This window comes from Schistocerca nitens, chromosome 9 (assembly GCF_023898315.1).
Source record: "Schistocerca nitens isolate TAMUIC-IGC-003100 chromosome 9, iqSchNite1.1, whole genome shotgun sequence".
Classification (NCBI taxonomy): Eukaryota; Metazoa; Arthropoda; class Insecta; order Orthoptera; family Acrididae; genus Schistocerca; species Schistocerca nitens.
In genome coordinates this window covers 416,954,337-416,972,850 of record NC_064622.1, presented here as the reverse complement: position 1 = coordinate 416,972,850, position 18,514 = coordinate 416,954,337, and positions in this window count along the sequence as shown.

Genomic DNA, 18,514 nt, shown 5'->3' with positions numbered 1-18,514 from the left:
GTGCTCGCTTGTTTGACATGGGGTTTTCCCCTGACATTTGTAAATTTTTACTAAAAAGATTTTGATGCAAAACTGATTACGTAAATAGCTGAGTCACTGTATTTTCCGTATGCTCCAACATGTATGTAAGTGAAATTATAATCCGAAGCACATAAACGAAGTAAAACGACGGAAAAAATAATTTTATAATTATAGTAAAGTAAGTTTATTACGAGAAAAATGGCATAACATACTCTACGTCCATTTCGCCCGGCTGATCGGTCACCACTGACCGTCAACTGTCCGACTATATTCGCTGCTTACCATTGCGACTGGCCAGTGCGTTATAGCCTAAACTGCTGAGCCCATCCGCATATAAGCACTTTTATGTTTCAGTAAAGCTGTGCTGGACTTGAGGGATGGTTTCCACACTGCAGTGCTTTACTAGGCATACTGGCGTGTCCTTGACTTCCCACATATGGACGTATACAGCCAGTTAGAGAGAGATCTACATTTGAACGAGAACTCTGAAACTCGGTGCAACTTCACTTGGTATTATTGTCATTGTCATAGGTGAAAGAAGCGATAATAACAGATAAAATCGTCGGACCAACCTGGGATCGAACGCTGAGTCTGTTTTGTACCCTGTAGCTTAATCCACTGAGCCACGAAGGCATCTTTCTGGGCAAACCATTACTAAGTTACTTATAAAACAGAAACTTCACTGAACCAAGAGCACAAATACTAATTTTATAGAAAAACTAAGCAAATAAAATATTAAGACATTACATATTATTCGTTATTTAATTTAGAGATAATTTATTTTTCGAATGATCTGCTTATTCGAATAATTATCCATATAGAAACCTATTCGAATAATACCCATCTCTTTTCACCACTACACTTTTTCATGAAAGCCTGCAGTGTTAGCAGCTTACTGAAAGTAAAGATTAATTCATCAGCTACTATTTCACAGAAATGTGCAGTTCCACAACACAAACAATAACCTTCAATAACATTCAATGTTCGGTTATCACTTTAAGTTTCGTTATGCTCTGGTATCATTTAGTGACTCTTGGACATACAGCGCATACATCCTGCAAAGAAAACATGGAAAATCGACAGCTAAAAAGAAATTCTAATGGTAAATACATTTAAACGCTTGGCCGGCAGTCAGTGCCGCTACATTGTGTCGAATCTGTCAGCGCACTGCTATGGCCTCTGATGTCACCTGCAGGGGCCCGACCAGCGAGGGAGACATGTGAGCCACACCGAATTCCTGTTGCCTGTCTATTCCCTTACCTGCATGGCGAGATCACGCGGCTGTTGCCCGTCACTCGGTGAGTGAGTGCCGCGTGATACCGAGTGAGTGAACTGTCAGCCGCATGTGCATAGCGATTGATGTAGAGGAGCGCTATTCACAAGACTTCGCCAGGTGGCTGCGGCGCTCTACTGCAAACCATGGATGAGGTTCATCAGGCAGATTCCACATTCGCATATTTCCTGAATACGTTTGACATCGTGACCCACTGCAGACTTGACGAGTGTCCGCCAAATGGCTTAGGATCCCAGAAATGCTACAGTATTGGGGGAAAGAGATTTTCTGTGGCAATTCAATATCAAACTGATATAAAATTGTGATTCTTGAGTTTCTCCCGGCGCATTTGATAGTCAAAATATCCACGGGTGTACTGCCGGTCTACAGTGTCCAACGGGCACAATATTTCGGCGATCATACATGTCGCCATCATCAGGTGAACTGACGGACTGAACTCCTGTGAACGTGCCGGCACGGAGATCCGTACACTATGGCTGCTCAGGGGAAACTGGGTTCGGTCGCGGCGGCGGCCGATTTAAATACCCTCCGCCCGTTTGTTCGTACAAACGGAGGGAGTCGCCATGCATAGCCCACTCTCGACGGTGGTAGCGAATTTGTACATGAAGAACTTCGAGGAGGGAGCCCTGTCGTCATTCGAATGGAAACCTACTTGCTTTTTCCGTTACGTGGACGACACGTTCGTCATCTGGCCGCATGGTATGGATAAACTCCTTGATTTCCTTACACATCTAAACTCCATACACCCCAACATCAAATTCACTATGGAGACTGAAACGGAGGGTAAACTACCTTTCCTTGACGTCTTGGTCATGAGAAGGCCTGACGGCACCCTAGGCCATGGGGTGTATCGGAAGACAACGCACACTGATCTATATTTGCACGCAGACAGCTGCCACCACCCTTCACAGAGGAATGGGGTGCTTAAAACTCTAGTACATAGGGCGCGCACTATCTCTGACGCAGAGAGTCTACCCCAGGAATTGGAACATCTGAGAACTGTATTTCGAAAAATTGGGTACTCAGAGTGGCAGATTCAACGTGCTCTCCGCCCACCCACTACAGCACAACCTGTGGGGATGGATGAAATCACGAGGGAGGAGGTAGGCACTGCGTTTATCCCATATACATGCGCACTCTCGGGGAAAGTCGCCCCATTTTGAAGAAACACCGGGTCGGAACTGTGTTTTGCCCTCCGAATAAAACTCGTGCACTGGTGGGGAGCGCCAAAGATGACCTCGGTTTGAGGAAGGCCGGCGTGTACCAGATTCCGTGTCAATGTGGCAAGTCGTATATTGGTCAGACGATGCGTACCGTCGAGGGTCGATGCGTGAACACCAGAGGCACACTCGACTGATATATCCAAGCAAGTCGGCGGTCGCTGAACATTGTTTGTCGGAAAATCACGCTATGGAGTATGAACGCACGAGGATTCTGGTACAGACGTCGAGATACTGGGACAGCGTTGTTAGAGAGGCCATCGAAATTCGCACCAATGACGACCTCATAAACCGTGACTGTGGCTATAATCTTAGCAAGGCTTGGGAACCAGCGATTGGGTTAATCAAGAGTAAATCGAGCAAATGTATAGTTGTGACGACCACGGCGGACAGAGCCATCACACCGACGTCATCTCAGACGCCGTCGCAGTCTGTTCCACCGCGCGACCGTGGCGCGGGGCGCGGACGGCGGAGTGAGCGCGCCGCGGGTGGAGGGTATTTAAATCGGCCGCCGCCGCGACCGAACCCAGTTCCCCCTGAGCAGCCATAGTGTACGGATCTCCGTACCGGCACGTTCACAGGAGTTCAGTCCGTCAGTTCACATGATGATGGCGACATGTGTGATCGCCGAAATATTGTGCCCGTTGGACACTGTAGACCGGCAGTACACCCGTGGATATTTTGATATAAAATTGATTGACTAATTAATTAAATTAATTCCCTTCCTGCCCCTCAACCACTGGGAAATTCCATCCTCCCCCCTGGGAAACCAATCCTCCTCTCCCACTCGACACCCCTCTCCCCAAACCTAGACATATTGATGGGAAAATAAAATTTTGATTGTAAAGTCAAATTTTCGCGGAAAACTCAATCTTTTTCAGTAAATTCAGTAGTCAGTTACATTCCAGAGGATATAATAATAATAATAATAATAATAATAATGTGTTCTTTATTAATATCACTTCAATTTGCATGTATGTTGGCATGGGAGGTTGTAGGATACATTCTTTATTTCATCTTTTTTGGAAGGTGCATGTATTACCCTTCTGGAGGATTCAAAACTACACTAACTAAATAATTAAACAGCACAGATCATCAATAGTAGCTCATTTAAAAAAAAAATCATAAACGTGTATATGCACAGCTACAGATCCAATACGTAAAAGCAGTGCCCTAACACAGCTGTCATAAAAAGAAGGCTAGACACTCCTACGTACCACAGATTAAGTCTAATTATTGTGTGTAATAGTAATAATTGCACCTTTCAAGGTAGATGGTGGAGCAAATGCTCAGCCCTCCAATCCACTCGCCGCCATCACCTGTAGCCACAGCACTGTGCAGAGTAAGGCATGATGTTAGTGCCCTGTGCAGCCATCTCTCACCACAGTGGCAAACCTGAGACTGTACGCCTGAGCCTTCTAGTGGCTACCAAGTCAACTGGGGCCTCCATGCTGGTGGTCGTGGCCTTTGGGAGACCCATGCAACAGTGGGTGCCCTATTATCTCATGTGCCGCCCCACCAGCCTGTCATGCACCATAAAAAGAACCCTGGGGGTCTTGTGGTGCCTACCCGCAGAAACAAGCAGTCTGTTCATGTGAACCACCCTGATTGCTCACTGTGGGCTGTATAAACCCCAGGAGACATGTCCTGATGGCAACTTGCTTTCAGGCCATCTGTGATCTTGAGAACTGGTGGGAAACACCAAAATGCTTCCTGTCAAATTATTAAACATTCTGTGTATGTGGTCCTAAGGATGTGAACAGTAGCATTATACCTGCCTGCAGACCAGTCTGTCCCAAGCACATCGGAGCCTGCAGTCCTGCGTATTCAGCATTCCCAGTTTGTCATCAGTTGCTTTGTTGACTGGCTGATCACAATGTCATTTTATGAACGGTGTGGAACAACTACAAAGAGAAAAGGGATTGCTGGAACACCTGCACACACTTGAAAGATGCCAACAGAGAACAAAGCGATCCGTGACCTGCACACTTGAAAGACATTGACAAAAAGCAAAGGGAATCCTGAAAGGATGGTGACACTTGGACACTTAAAAGACACTGACAAAGATCAAAGTAATCCCTCAAACACCTGCTCACATGAAAGGTGCCGAAACACTACGAAGAATTTTGGAAAAACTTCTAAAGATATGTTTCCAGAAAGGTTGAAGAATGTTCTCAAATGTTTCCAAGTGTGCAGACCCAGGTATTTCCTATGATAGAAATTTATTATTGGTTGACATCAAATCAGTGGTCAGAGCTTGAGTATATATACCTCTGAGCAGATGGAACTTCAATATGCCCATAAACTCGACACATGCACCTGCTATGCTATCCTGTCAAATTTATCTAAACACCTATTAGTGGATGTTAATTTGAGTAACAAGATATATATTGCTAACTTACATTTTACTAATTTGGAAATGTAGACTTTCACAGCTGTAGCTTTTAATGAAATATCGCCAATCTTCAGTGAAACCGAATTTTCAGATCACTGTTATATAGTTATTTGCATGACTTGTCATTTGTCCTACATATCTAAATCATGTCGCCACAGACCCTCGTCAATTTTGTTTCTCCATTCGTCTGTTTATTAATCTTGTCAACAGTGTGCCCTCGTTGTCTTCGGAATTGTGTGGTTGATATTTTTCGGAAAGTCTGATGTTACATCGCCAGTCTCACAGATTGTACACACCAACATAAATAATCATGAGGTCGCCTTTTCACCCTAATGAAATTAGAAATTCCGATGGAGTGATATCCATTCCTTCTGTTTTACTTGTGTCTTAAGTCTTCTATAAATCATTCAACTTGTGACTCTAACACTGAATCCCCTTGTCGACTCCACTTTCTTCTTCTATAACGTTATAATACAAATACTCCCTCTCATAGAGGCCTTCACTATATTCTTTCCTACTATTCGTTCTTTCCTACGCGTTTAACAGTGAGATTCTCATTGCACTCTTATACTTACCACCCTTGCTTTCTTATTTCAGTGAATGATTTTCTTTTTACTTTTCTACAAGCTAAGTCAGTTCTTCCGACAACAATTTCTGTTTAGATTTCTCTACATTTTTTCCCTGCAACCATATCGCTTTGATTGCCCTGTACTTCCTATTTATTTCGTTCCTAAGGTATTTAGATAGCTATATTGCCATCTTTCTATGAACATTTTCTATGAACACCAGTTCATCGATCAATTGAGGAACAGTCACTAATTGTTTAATTGCAGTCACCCTGTGAGACGAATGTTGCAAGTAGTCTATGTTTGCTCACAACAGTTAATAGCCGCAGTAAAGATATCACCTCTCAGCCTCCCTATTGTCATAGCAAATACATATCCCTATCCAAGGCACAGACACCTGCTAATTTCCTCGAAACCTCATCACGTTTCGAAAGCACGTTCCATTAGTTCAAAATGGTTCAAATAGCTCTGAGCACTATGGGACTTAACATCTGTGGTCATCAGTCCCCTAGAACTTAGAACTACTTAAACTAACCGAAGGACATCACACACATCCATGCCCGAGGCAGGATTCGAACCTGCGACCGTAGCAGTCGTGCGGTTCCTGACTGAACGCCTAGAACCGCTAGACCACTGCGGCCGGCGTTCCATTAGTTCAGATGGTTCAAATGGCTCTGAGCACTATGGGACTTAACATCTGTGGTCATCAGTCCCCTAGAGCTTAGAACTACTTAAACCTAACTAACCTAAGGACGTCACACACATCCATGCCCAAGGCAGGATTCGAACCTGTAACCGTAGCAGTCGCGCGGTTCCGGACTGAGCGCCTAGAACCGCTAGACCACCGCGGCTGGCTTCCATTAGTAGAAGGCTGTATAGCCCTATACCCATCACTGAGTGCTATCACAATGAGAAAAATAACACACTAGCATTTAGGGTAGTTTGTGTCGTGATATTTTTTTAACGATTGCTGCTGCTTCTAGTGATTTGTAGTCAGTAACATTATAGAACAATAGCATGTCTCTTCGGGTATTTTCGATTCAATAGTTACAGTTATCTACATTCAGCTCCAATGCCCATCAACCCTCAATCCTCGGCAAATTGCAATGGCTTACTGGTGCCGCAAGCCTTCTATACACTGTAGCCTGCATATAATTACGTATTCGACCAACCACTATACACTATGGATTATGTCATACCAGTATTATTGATTTATTCGTTTCTTTTCCTGTTACATGCATAATGAACGAGTAAAAGTGAATATATGTATGCCTCTATATATACCCTAATCTCTTCTATGATCGCTTTTCCAGATATGTTTTAGTGGCCAAGGAAAAGTCACTGCTGCAGCTTTAGTATACGCGAGCTGCACAAAGGAAATCTGATACATTTACAATTCATCAATATCGAACGATTGTAAATACGTCTCTTTACATGTCTTAATCTCCTTTATCATATTCTAATGATCGCTACAGGGAGTGGGAGAGGGATTTTCCAAGTGGGAGGGCGGATGGGGTGGGCTGATTAATTTAATTAATGAAACAATAAATTTTATATCCATTTGATATCAAAACTGTGTCAGAACTCTCCTTGCAACAGTGCTTACGAGTGGTCTCAAGACGTTATTTTTAAGTAACAGAACCCAATAAACTATTTGCCAGTGCAATAGGAAGGATAATGACTATTAGTAGTACGTAATACCCTCCACCATCTACCGTACGGTGCCTTGTGGCGTATCTTTGTAGATGAAGAGGAAGCAAAGCGGACGTAAGAAGTAGACTAACACGCCCAGTTAGAGGAATCCTTACTAAAGGAAGTCTAGTAGTTTCAGACATAGGCCTTAAATTGAAAAAAATTCTGAAAAAATACGCCTGGAGTACAGCATTCTACAGAAGTGAATGATGGGCCGTGGGAAAATAAGAAACGAAGAGAATCGCAGTGTTAGTAGTGTGATGTTACAAAGTACACTATGTGATCAAAAATATCCGGGCACCCCCAAAAACAAACGTTTTTCATTTTAGGTGCATTTTGCACGGGGTTGCCCCATCGTTTTGCGTGGCACTATCACAGCACAGGTCTACATTGCTATTTTAAGCACCTTTCTTGCTTCCAACTGTTGAAGAGCAATTCGGGGATGGCGATTGCGACTTTCAACGCAGTCGAACACCTGTTCATAGTGCACGGCCCGTGGTAGTGTGGTTACACGACAATGACACCCCTTTAATGGACTGGCCTGCACAGGGTCCTGACCTGAATCTTATAGATGATCTTTGGAATGTTTTCTAACGCCGACTTCGTGCCAGGCCTCACCGACCAACATCGATACATCTCCTCAGTGCAGCACTCCGTGAAGAATGCGCTGCCATTCCCAAAGAAACCTTTCATAGCCTGATTGAACGTATGCCTGCGAGAGTGGAAGCAGGCATGAAGGCAAAGGGTGGGCCAACACCATATTGAATTCCAGCATTACCAATGGAGAGCGCCACGAAGTTCTAAGTCATTTTCAGCCAGGTGTCCGGAAGCTTTTCATCACATAGTGTATGTTAAAAACCACGTCGATTGATAGGATAAGAAATGACGACGTTCTCCATGGACTTGGAGAAGAGAAGAATGTTGAATAGTGGACGGGCTAAATAGGGGTGAGAGCGTCACGGACATGATACGGGATTTGAGGTGGACATCATTAAAACAAAGGTATTTCTCGTTGCAGACGAATGGAAATTTAAATCACCAACTTCCTCCTCCGAAAGTAAAATGTTATTTTTAACGCCAACCTACGTAGGAAGAATCGATCATTATAATAAAATAAGGGAAATCAGAGGTCACCATGAAAGATGCAGGAGTTCGTTTCTTTCCGCGCTCTTCGAGAGTGTAATAATGGAGAATTATTGTGAAGGCGATTCAATGAACCCTCTGCCAGGGACTTAAGAGTGATTTGCCGAGTATCCATGTAGATGTGAATGTAGGTGTTGAACTTGTGGATAGTATGCCACGACGAATACAGGCATGCACCAACGCAAGAGGACGTGCTGCTGGGTATTAGAGGTACTGGTGTGTACAGCAATCTGGACCACCACCTCTGAAAGTCTCGCTGTATGGTGGTACAGCATGCAATGCGTGTTTTTCATGAGCAATAAAAAGGGCGGAAATGATGTTTATGTTGATCTCTATTCCAATTTTCTGTACAGGTTCCGGAACTCTCGATACCGAGGTGATGCAAAACATTTTTGGTGTGTGTAAGTGGAACAGATTTTTTACGTTAATTAAATGCAGTTAAAGGCAATCAGCAATGGGCTGATGCCAATTAAGGGAACCTTCGAATCATGAAATAGCTCTCCAACTGAAATTAATGGTGGATTAACGATATGCACGCCAAGGCTCGTCTATAGTAGGTAGAAATCAATCAGACAAGAAGTGACTATAAACGCAAGTCATCTGGTTTCGTGTCTGTACAGTTTCACTCTCTCAACTACAGGCGTTGGACAAATAAATGGAAACCCCCCGAAACACGAACCCTTGGACATAAACGCAAACGCTAGCTAAGTCTGCAGGTTGCACTGTTGTATTTGTCCACAAATGGCCCTTGGTCCTTATCCTCAATACTTTGAAGGTGTCACTCGTGATCGTAACAATGTTCTGTGTAGTTGTGAATGCCTTATATCGCAGCTAAGTGGATTCGAACCGGGGAAAACTGTTAGTCCTCGTATGGTGGATGCTGCCGTAATCAAGGTAGCAGAAATATTTGGTGTTTGAGGAGACACCATATCGAAGATATACGTTTACGGGGAATCCTGCAAACTGTGGATGAAGGGCAACATGTAGATTCCATAGTCATATATTTTCGTAATGTATTTGACTCGATGTTACACTGCCGATGATTAATGAAGGTACAAACTTATGGTATAGATTCCCAGATATGTGAATGGGCTGTAGACTTTTAAGTAGCAAAACCTAGTATATTGTCCTCGTCGACGAGTGTTCATCACAGACAGAGTATCGTCAGGATTGCTCCACGAAACTGTGACAGGACCACTGTTATTTTCTACACACATGAACGATATAGCGGACAGGGTAAGTACCAGTCTGTGGCAGTTTGCTGATGACGCTGTGGTGCATGGGAACGTGTCGTCGTTGAGTGACTGTAGGAGCGTGTAAGGTGACTTAGATAAGATTTCTTGTTGGTGTGATGAATGACAGCTAGCTCCAAATGCAGAAGAAAGTAAGCTAATGCAGATGAGTAGGGAAAATAAAACCATAAAGTTCGAATGCAGCATTAATAGTGTGCTGCATGACACAGTCATGTCTATTAAATCTGTAGGCGTTACATTTCAAAACAATATGAAATGGAATGAGCTTCTAAGGATTGTAGTAGGGAGGGCTTATGGTCGACTTTGGTTTAGTGAGGGAATTTTAAGAAAGTGTGGATCGTCTTTAAAGGAGGCCGTATAGAGAAATACATTGTTGAGTACTGTTCGAGTGTTTGAAATCCGCACAAGATTGGATTAAAGGAAGACATCGAAGAAGTTCTAAGTCGGGCTGCTAGATTTGTTATCGGAAGGTCCGAACAACACGAAAGTATTACAGAAATCTTTTGAGAACTCAGGTGGGAATCACCGGAGGAAAGGCGACATTTTTTTCTTCAAGGATTGCTATTGATAAGCATTTGAGAACCGGCATTTGAGGCTAATTCTACTGCCGCCAATGTAGGTATCGCGCAAGCACCATGAAGATAAGGTTAGAGAAATTAGGACTCTTTCAGGGGAATATAGATATTTTTCTTTCCCTTGTTCTGTTTTCGATTGTACAGGGTACCCTCTGCCAACCACCGTACGGTGGCTTGTGGACTATGCACGTAAATGTAGCAGTAGATATAGAAAGCGGAAATCATCACGCAGTAAGCCAAAACGCAGATGAGAGTATTTCTTGAGTGATTGTGACAGACGGTAATTTAAGAGGATTTTGACGAAAAATAAGATGATGACAGCTACAGCAGTAACTGCAGAACTCTATCAACACCAAGACAACACGAAGAGTGCTACATAAGCAGGGAATTCCAGTGCCATCTGGAATTTCAAAACCATTCACAGTTTATGCAAATTCCCGTCATAAATGATGAAAATTCCTGTAGCAGGAAAACGTGGTGCCAAAGCTACAAAATGGGACCGAAGCCATAAAACGTAGAATGTGGAGCAATGGAAGAAAGTCATTTGTTCGGATCAAACATGGCAGGGGCTCGGTAATGATTTTGGTAGCCATACCGTGATATTCTAAGGACCCCTTGCTTACTCTGCAAGGTTATATTACTGACAGGATTAGGTGACCCTTCTGGTTTATAAGTTCCATTCCATGGTACAATGTTTGTTCGTAAATGACTAGGCTATCTTACAGGACTGGTTTAGTGAACACGAAAATGAACTGTCGTATTTCCTATGGTCACTACAGTCACTAGGTCTCAATATTATTATAACTTTCTAGTTTGCTTTGGAAATAACGTTACCTGAACTTGTCACTATTTTGGAGGATGAATGATATAAGATTCTCTCTAAAGCAATATAGGACTCGTACGCACCCGTTCCAACACAACTTGACGCTGTTATGAATGGCAACAGATGTTTTCAGCATGCTAATCTACTGTTTTTGGTCCTTCAAGTACCTCTCCGACCTCTGTACGTCAGGTCATATGAACAGGTGCTTGTCTGAAGAACCTTTGGTATGACATTGTTCCTGAAATAGCTTTCTCTGACGTATCAACGCCCCCACAACGTGTCGACGCAAAAATAGTAGAATTCGATGTTAAAGCTTACACCTGCCACGGCTTTTAGGACAAAATTGCTAGTTGTAGTACCCTTAACCAAGAATATTCCTCAGATATAGCTTGTAAGTTGATGTTCATACCAAGGCTGCAAAAGAATTCACGATGCTCTTATCTCTGGAAGTTGATAGTAAAACGGGAACTACGTTACTTTGATGGCTCATTCCTCAACTTTGAAACACACTTCACTTATTTCATTCTTTCATTCGCGGAAGCTTTTAAAAGCTCTGTTTGGCTTCTTGAGAAAAACACATCAAAACCCTCCACGAGGGGAAAACAAGACGTAACCGGAGAACAGCTGAAGCTGAGAATGTAGTAAATAAATCACCCGCCATTCGATGTCCCACTTAACTTTTCCTGGTAGTACATTAAGGTTCTATTATCGTTTCAGTGTAGCAAAGTAACAATATGATACAATAAAGCGACGAGGATAATTAATATCCAGGTAACTAATATTTATTCAGAAGAAGAAAACCTAGAACAGTACTTTTAGCGCAGTGTTTCCTACGCTGTTCTATTGAGGTGGCGGCATAACATAGACACAGTGGTCCACCTACATTACGCACACAGTGGGTAAAATACAGGAGGTATTAGTTATTTTCGAAAGGAGCAAGAAAATACTTGACTCAACCTCTGTTCATTCGTAATACCCAACTCCGCTTGCCCCGTCATCTTTGTCAAATACTTGTTACTTCCGCTACCTTAATGTTACAGTGGCTGATATGTACTAATCACAGCTCTAGTAAGAGCTAATCCGACAAAATGCCCGATACTACAGTAGAGACCTTTTGTGTCATTTAATACAGTTACCTCGTCGTTTTCCTACTTTCAACGAATTTTGATCATCATGTCTGGTGCATGTCTGTTTTCCGCTTCTATCTAATTGTGTTCCAATAATCCTTGCTGTGCCAACAAACTGTTATCAGCAATTTATTAGCTATACGAAATCAAGTGTAGGTAAGGCACCAACTTGTAATGTTAGAGACGCTTTTCATCCTGCTCTTTCTGCTACCGTCTGAGAGTTTCATTCAAAATTTCTTGTCCTGTTCATACGCCTTTTTATTTGCACTCTCCGATGTTAAGAATTTGAGGTTTTCTGATGAGTAATCGCATTTCTGTTTCATATGTAAGTCATCTTATCCTGTCATTGTCCATACGTACCACCGAAAATAGTTTTTGTAATACACTGACCGCCATCTTTATAAACCGATATAGGTTCCATGTAAAATATGGTACACACAATACCGACATAATCTTCTAACATTTTCTGCTTCAATCCGTGCGAGAAAACGTTCCATACTCTAGCAGAAGACATAATTATTTGTTAGTCTTTAGCCAAATGTGTTTCATTACTCTTGTTACATTATCACTGGGCGCTTATCTGTTTTTCATAATATACAATTTTATAGAATATCTCTCACTTCATTACGCCGTCTGGTACAGCAACCATATGCGGAATATTTGAATTTAAATCAGTCTCGGTTGCAATTTATTCACTTCATAAAGAACCAAGACTGTTTCTAATTCAAATACATGTTATGTCTTTCCTCATTATCTTTCCACTTAACCCACATGTCTATACTTAATTCAGGATACCAATATTGTTGAGATGGATAGACGAAACCTTCTTAACTGTACTGGATTTTGCCCGCATCTCGTGGTCGTGCGGTAGCGTTCTCGCTTCCCACGCCCGGGTTCCCGGGTTCGATTCCCGGCGGGGTCAGGGATTTTCTCTGCCTCGTGATGACTGGGTGTTGTGTGCTGTCCTTAGGTTAGTTAGGTTTAAGTAGTTCTAAGTTCTAGGGGACTGATGACCATAGATGTTAAGTCCCATAGTGCTCAGAGCCATTTGAACCAGCCTGTACTGGATTTTGACTTTATGCCTTATCGCAAATTCCGCATCTTTGACGATAGTTTCTTCATACACGCTTGCAGTTTTAGATGTTACAACACGACTGCAGTGGTACGCAGTGCAATCTCAAAATTCACAAAACGCATTCTTAGAGCAAATAAAGACATGCACTGATGCTGCCAAATTGTGTTTGGATAATAACACACACATAATTATGTCGTTACTGAAAGGTTGTTTCTGAAAACCACAGTATGGTGTGATGTTACAAGTGAGTAGGCGAGTTACTTGTCCATCTAGGGGTGACACTGAGGAGAGTTTAATCTGCTTGCTTGATTTGGTATGAGTCAGGCGAGATGAGTCCAACCAGCCGCAGACTGCACACAGCGCAGTCAGCGATTTTAATATAGAGCGCTACGTGGCGTTACCAACATAAAAACGTAAACAGCCTACTTACAGCACTTGTGAAAGAAATGGTTCAAATGGCTCTGAGCGCTATGGGACTTAACTTCTGAGGTCATCAGTCCCCTAGAACTTAGAACTACTTACACCTAAGGACATCACGCACATCCATGCTCGAAGCAGGATTCGAACCTGCAACCGTAGCGGTCGCACGGTTCCAGACTGTAGCGCCTGGAACCGCTCGGCCACCCCGGCCGGCACTTGGGCGAATCCTTATTTATCTTATCACTTATTTATTGTGAATGGTCTGAGTACAATCAATTGTTTATAAAATTACTTTGTTTAAATATTTCTGTAATACATTAGCTTAGTCCGAGAAGTGCCCAAGTTTAGTCAACTGAATCCTTCATTCAACGGAAAAACAAACAGTAATGGGAAACTATGGGGTTAAAGTGGAGAGGGGGGGGTTTTCGAGTGAAGAAATCAAGGAAGATTCTGGAGTACTTTGCGTTTGTGCTTCAAGAAGGCAGACCTGACTGTGATATAAAGTGGTATTTAATCATGTAATTGACCGATTGTTGACGATGAATCGTCGGCACCACACTTCTGAAGAGAGAAATGAATGTGCCCAGTAGTAGGACTCTTTTTTTCCACTTACATTACAGAACTGCGGATAAACAGAGTGTGAGTTACTATTCATTGTATCACGTGTGATGTTTTGTAAATCATCATGTTGAACTCTGAATTGTTTTGAGCTGGTGAATATTTCCTGTAATGTGAAAACGAAATTCACTTACTTTTCGTGTTTCTTTCATTGCTATTTAGTTTGGGGATTTTGTTACTTCAGAATGGTAACAATGCTCTCAATGTAACTTTACTGCATATGATAGGAATATTTTCTATCTGTACTTTAAGTGAATGTGATAGGACCACTAGCCCACTTATTTAGGATGTCCTCTCTTGAATATGCATTATTCAGCGAGAATAGAACCCTCTTTATTAAATTATTCATTTAACATTTATTTATTATCTCGTAATTCTAGCTAATGCATAGTCTATTTGACTACGGGATTACAACAACAGATTATTATTTGCAGCGAATTAGCTGAGAGGCATGAAAGCAAACGTGTTTGGGTCGATCCCATAACTACACTCAATTATTCTTTTTAAACATAGCTGTGCATTCTCATAGTAATTGAACAAATAACCACAGGTAAAGACACAATTTTTTTTTTACGTCTCTGGGATGCTGTTTAGAAGAGCAACTCGTGTGGAACATCGTTAGGTACAGTCTCAATGGGTATGTTCACCTTGTAGATTACACAGACATGTTATTTGTGGATGGTTACTGTAATGGCATTGCCTGTGACGCTGTGACAGAAAACCAGTGATGTTTCCCTGATTGACGAACCATTGTGGCAGGTTATTCTCCAGGGTATTTCAACCATTATGTTGATCTCGAGCAATACCCAGTGTACACATAACATCAGTGCATAATGCCATCCAGTCAGTTAAAGAAAGATTATACATTCTTGCAATGGTATAACGGAGTCACACCACCAGTATAGGGTGCATTAGCCATCAGCTAGTTTTGAACATCTCTTCTAAGATTGATCAGTCATGTGTCTCACCATTATTCTGTCCACTACAGAACCTACACAGCATTTCAGTAAGAAATATTCTCACTTATCTTCATAACCACTCATGGATGAGTCTATTTAACTCGCTTCAGTTCTGTAACAAGACACATGTTCATAAGATTTTTTGATTTATTTTCACACATAGAATCACCTTACAAATTATGTGACATTTCTCCTGAACCACCCTCTGTGTGTCGAATGTCGCACAGTGATAATCGCACTGGACTTGCATTCAGGATGATGACAGTTTAAATCCATGTCCGGCCAACCAGATTTAAATTTTCTGTGATTACCCTAAATCATCCAGGCAAATGCCAGTATGGCTCCTTTGAAGGGTATGGCCGGTTTCCAGCCACCAGGGTGCATTAGTGTGGGTCTCTTATTTGGTCAGCTCTTCGAATCATGCAGTATCCAGGTATGCTGGACATTTAGAAGTGACAGTTTCCAATATTGGAATGTGTGCCAAGTTTCCTGTCAACCACGTCCGATCACAAAAAGTGACGATCTCAGTACTATACACCCAGTACATCGCACCCTATTTTCATTTGTGCCTGATATCAAACAACATGTAATGGACTCCCTCCTACATTCTGTATCATCCCACACCATTGGTAGGGGACCAGCAGCAGCTGAACTAAGGAATTAGCGTCCCAAGCGTAGAATGCCGTTAGCTTCACAACAGAAACTATTCTGTTTGGAGTAGTGCCATAAGAGCGAAACTCGGACTGCTGATGAATAACGTTGCATTGTGCTCAGCAATGAATCGCAGTTGTTCAGAACCCTGGATGGCCATTGGCAGTGACAATGGCGTAGACTTGGAAGAGACCCCATTCCACAAGTGTTTTGGAGGCGCATGGTGATGCCAATTCTGGTGTCATTGTGATATGAGCCATCAGGTAGGACAGCAGGTCATGTCTTCTAGTGATTGAGGAATTCCTTATGGCACAACAATACAGCATGTACATCCTACATCCTCATGTGTTACCTCTCATGTGACAGTATTATGATTTTTTTATCTGGACAATGCTTATGAACACATGGGATGTGTCTCTCTGAACAGTGTTTTATATTGAAATACTCCAGTGGCAGACAGGATATCCAGATCTCTTCCCAATAGAACTTTTATGCCACCAACTTAGATGTCATCTCTCTCCCTGTCCCCTTATGCAGGATGTCAACAACCGTTACAATCGGGTGGGCAAGCTTTTCTCAGGAAAGCATACAACCATGTTAAGGTACCCTTTCTAACCGAATCAGTGCATGTGTTCCTGAGTTTGTGGAGGGAGGTGCACTTTCATACTAGTAAGTGGAATCATACTGTCTAGTGCTTTGCACATTTGGGTCTATGTTCAAAGTTGTAGTAAGTAAATAACATCACATATCATTTCAATCTGAACAGTTCGATTTTATCTCCTGTTCATCTTTTGGACGTTTCACTTTTTTGTCAGGCAGTGTAGAAATATTAAAAGTGCAGTGACAGACTACCTGCCAACCAAAACTATTCTAATTATAATTTTCAGGCACACACACACACACACACACACACACACACACACACACACACACACACACAAATACACACACACAAAAGCCTTACAAGCTTTGCAAACCGTTTCTGACCACGCTGTGTATACTGCTCCACTACAACACACTTGCTGTGCAGTGCAGCATGCATGATGGGACCTGGAAAACCTTTTCTTGCCCCCAAACATCTAGGCTGCCCTCTAAAGCAGGTCAGCAAGATAGGCCAATAGTATTCGTACACCCCACCCTGTTGTACAGGACAGCCTATACGGCAGGGGCTGAGAAGCACGTTTTTAGCCATACCTCCGTTGCTGTGGGAGCTAGGAGATTATAAACCCCACAATACATACTTGTGAAGTTTGCTGGTTTTGTGCCAAATTTGGTTGAAATGGAAGCAGGGGGTTGGGAGGAGATCCCAGACATGGTTGTGTACCTAACAAGAAAAAAATATCACAAACATGGGCTCTAAAATGCATACCTTAAGAAGCACGAGCACTTTTTCATTTTCGTTGCTGCGAAACAATTCTCTTCTACTGCAAGCTCATTGATATTACGAACGACGTACACTATGCAGTAAACAGATGAGGACACATTCTTCTGTTATTGTACATTGCTACAGTATGCAGTAAACATCTGCTAAAGTTGTTGCTGTAAACCATATTTACAATTGTCAGTAATGAAATGCATACATTAGTTCTAATTTGACCAGTATATGTTTAAATAGGTTTGTGATATGTTTTTACATTTTAGTTTTATCTTTGTACTTACGAGAATAATGGAAGTACACTATTCCACATAGGAAATTGCTAACATCATATTCTATTTAATATGGCATGTGCAGGTCGTACATAATAGCCAGCAGATTTCATCAGAAGCTCTACTTTTTCACAATAACAGAATAAAGTGTTCTGTCTTGTTTACTCATTTTTTACTGCGTTTGTTAGGTCGTTCGTAATAGCAGACAGCTTGAAGTAGAAGAGATGTGTTTCACAGTAGTGAAGATGGATTGCAGACACTTGAAGTAGAAGAGATGTGTTTCACAGTAGTGAAGATGGACAAGTGCTCATGGCTCTTTAGGTATGCATCTTATACTGTGTTTAAGACGACCGCCTCTCAGGCCATTTTTTCATACTTTTTTAGCTGTCGAAAACTTCGCAGTTTCATCGTTTCCCTGATAGCAGTCCATGTAGGTACTGACGCTAGAAACGTTCTGCGATGGTGTTCAAGTTGTCATGTCATAGATTATTGTTTCAGACCGTTTGCTTTCTCCAGTTGTTTTCTTTTCGTGGGCTGAAAGAATTCGATTGGTGTAGAAGAGGTCAACAGGCACCCTAGAAAAGCTGGTTGCCCGCCTGGCTGATGCAGCCATTACTCGTGACGTGTCAGACAGTCATTAGCACGCAGATGACAGTTGCTGATTAATGTAAACCGACGACATTTTCAGCAACGCCTCTGAAAACACAGTCTGAACACTGTCTCTGAACATACGTAGCATCAGTGGTCTAACATGTTTGATGGTGAAGAAAGTAAACATGGAAATTGGCACCGCCTCGTAATTGGTATTAGTTCTATAGTGAGTAATGTGGCCTGTTAGCCAAATGTAACTATTTTGTCTGTCTCCAGACTTGTCTCAAGATGTAACTGATTCGTATTTCTTGTGAGATTGTCCTGCCAATACCGTAGACATTTTCATCGTCGTTCCTATAAAGAATGAGCTTTTGCACAAAAAGGAAAGTGTGACAGGTACATCAAAATTCCAAAAGTTGCCTTGGAACAAGGTTTCACGTGAAG